Below are 3353 nucleotides of genomic sequence, written 5' to 3'. Positions count from 1 at the left end.
TACACTTTCCGCTTAGGAAATCTTAATTGAGATATGGAGAACAACGGTATCAATGACCAAATCAATGCTGATATAGGAAACAATGGTGTACCTGAGGTTGGCAACCTGCACCCTGCGCCCTTCGGGCCCCGGCAGGAGCAATTAGCCAGCGGGACTTAGCACAGGGAGACCCCCACCGGAGGGAAAGGTCACGGCCAACAAACTACGAGGGACCGGACTCCCAACGACACAGATGACGAGCCCGTGGAAGAAATAGAGAATATTTTGAGGGAGCAGTAGAGAGTGATTATGAGTCACCACGGTAAGACCGTATTATGGTCGAACTTCAGCAAGCAATATCAGTGGCGTCTAAAAATCCCAACGGCATAATTAGAGTGCCTCCTTGTGCGCCCACGTTGTAAACGGTCATGGGAACCAGTCATGTTGCCTTGGAAGTGGAGGCTCGGTCGGAGGATGGCCGGGCCTAAGGTTCTAATAATGGCTCGAGGAATGAAAACACTCCGGAAGACCCTTTCAGGGCCGAGCTGATAAGATGCATGAGGTAGATCAATACAAGGATGGACCGGAATGCAAAGGAATTCCACGCTCAGATGGATCAGATCCCGGGAGCGCCTCCGATCCTTACCGGTCCAGACTGTAATAAGTACAGCCCGTTGGCGCATAAGCCCTTTGCTGCGCCGGAGTTGATCCTCAAGAGGTTTAAAATGCCTGAAATTCCCAAATATGACAGAACAACAGATCCGCAGAAGCATGTAACAGCCTACTGATATGTCGTGAAATTGTGGTACATCTGATGCTTTTTAACTCGAAGTTTTTACTTGTTTTCGAGTAAGTTTGTGTCAGTTTGATGTGCAGGTATTTACAAGTTAGAATGCAAAAGCAAGTGAAAATGAGGATTTTTGAAGACCAAGTACTGTTCCTGCATTTTTACGGACCATCAACATATCGACGGTTCGTCGTTTGTATCGTCTTTGTGCTATCAGAAGATCAGAGGCTATGCAGTGTTGACGGGTAATAGGATGGGTTGTTCGACGGACCGTCGAATAACGACGGTCCCATCAACATGCACCGTCGTTTGACATCCTGTAAGTGTACAAGTCTGTCAGAGACCGTCAAGTGAACCGTCGTTACTCGACGGTACCGTCAATGTACAAAGACGCTTCGTGAGTTGCAAGCCGACCTGGGTAGGATTAGTTTTATTAATTCCGAGTTTTGGACTTGTATAAATACCTGATAGGGTTTTATTTTTCAGACATCTTGAGTTTAAAACTTGTACTGAGCATTTTGAGTTCTTAGTACTTTTCAAGGGTTTCAAGACTATTCTATTTCGTTTATCTTCAATTCTCTTTGTAAGTTCAAACAATAATTACAATTACAATGTCTTGCGTTTTTATCAATTTCATGAGTAGCTAAATTCCTTACTAAGGTTGTGGACCTAAGGATGGGTGTTTTGCGCATGGGTTTCTAGTTATGATGTGTGCATAATAGGTTGTTAGGGTTTGTTAGTTCTTAATTATTCATTGTTAGTTGATGGTTGCAAACATTAGCTTATTCCCAAAACCTTGATTTATTTGGGAAAATAATTAGGGTTTGGTAAGAACTGATAACAAGAACTCAAGGCTTTAAACCTTGTTTAATAAATTCACTTAGGAATAACAGGAATTTACTTGGCATAATCAATCGTTCTTCATATAAACTCTTTTGTATTTGGGAAAATCATAAAGAGATATTGTTCTTAATTATTGGAAATATTAGTGTTACACCTTGGGAGAGATTCATGTTATTCGCATGATGAGTGGACTAACGTGAGTCTAGGGTGTATATGAAGTCTCTACAAGTAGGAAAGGATACGCAATAATTCTAATTAAGATTCCAAAGACATTTGAGGCAAAAGAAGAAAGCTCGTCGGAGAAAGTTAAGGTAGAGTCTTGTTGGGAGAATTTCACATCATTTGAGTTAAGCCTTGCTTAGCATTACTTTGAGGAAGAGATATAAAGCCCCTTGGATGGTTAATGAAGTGTTATTTAAGTGCCAAGAAGGTTTCATAAGGATTGGAGGTCAAACGAATCAACGAGAGAAGTTCGGAAAAAAATGGGTTATACGACCACTTATACGGACCGTATAACTTTATACAGTCTGTATAAGGGCCCGTATAACCTTTCCAGAGAAGGCCAATCCCTGGTGGGATTATATGGTCACTTATACGGACCGTCTAAGTGTCTGTATAACCAAGTCGGGTCAAATTTTTCCAGATTTTCCTCTTTTATATATATGTGACCCAAGTTCGTATTTTTCATTTCCCACATTCTCCACAACAATTGAAAGCTCTAGAACATTCCCCATGTCATATTAACACAAACCCAAGGGAAATCAAAGATTAATTAGCAAGAACCAAGGGAATCAAGTGTGGAGAGGCTCTCTAGGGTTTGTAGAGTTTAAGATTTCTTTGGGTATTGAAGTTGGAGTTCCATTCAAGTGAGATACTTTGATCCAAAGTTCATCCCTACATAATAAAAGGTGAGTTTTACATCTATTTCACGTTATTAAGAGTATTTGGTTGTTGAATAACTTGGATGAAGGAAGAAAGTAGTAGGTGAAGCTCAAACATGGATTTAATGATTTTTTTGAATTGTAAACTAACTTGAGTCATGACTCTTAGTATGCGATGAGTATAATATTGTTATGGGTGATGCTAATGGTGTTGGGGAAGTATTATATGTGAGTGAATGTGGTGTTGTGTTGAAGCTATGGTTATGAATGATCTGAAAAGGAGTTTTGAGGATTGAACCATGCTTAACTTGAGAGAAGCCTCTTGATTATGATGTTATGGATGTTGCAATTGATGTTTGGGAGTTGTTTATTATATGGGAAAGTCAAGGAAACAAAGGAAATGCTGCTCAAATTCCGTTAGCTTATAGATGATTTAGTTTAAGCTTAAGCATGTCTTCAATGACCTAATCTTAGTATGAATTCTCTTGAATGTAGAGTCGTGAGCTTGGAAGGAGAACGTTTAGTCATTAAGGAAACGCAAAGGTATGTAAGGCTAGTCCCCTTTTTTTTCAAGGCATGATTCCTATGTTGTAATTCTATCCATATTTTTCGATGACCTTCTTACTTCCAAAAGCTAGAAGTTTATGATTCTTACAGCTTCATATGATGTTAAAGATGAGATGTTTTCTATGATGATGATGATTTTATTTCTAGAAGTTCCAAAGCTTATGATTGTGATGCTATCACGAGATTATTAAGCTATTTCATATTGTTCATTATTGTTGAGCTCACCTTATAATCATTGTTCTTGCACGGTGAGATATAGTGATGATGATTGTTCCATAAGATAATCAGAGGTCACC

The sequence above is a fragment of the Lycium barbarum genome, chromosome 4, assembly GCF_019175385.1.
Source record: "Lycium barbarum isolate Lr01 chromosome 4, ASM1917538v2, whole genome shotgun sequence".
In the NCBI taxonomy this organism is placed as follows: Eukaryota; Viridiplantae; Streptophyta; class Magnoliopsida; order Solanales; family Solanaceae; genus Lycium; species Lycium barbarum.
The sequence above is the reverse complement of the archived record's forward strand: the minus strand, read 5'-3'. Positions refer to the sequence as shown.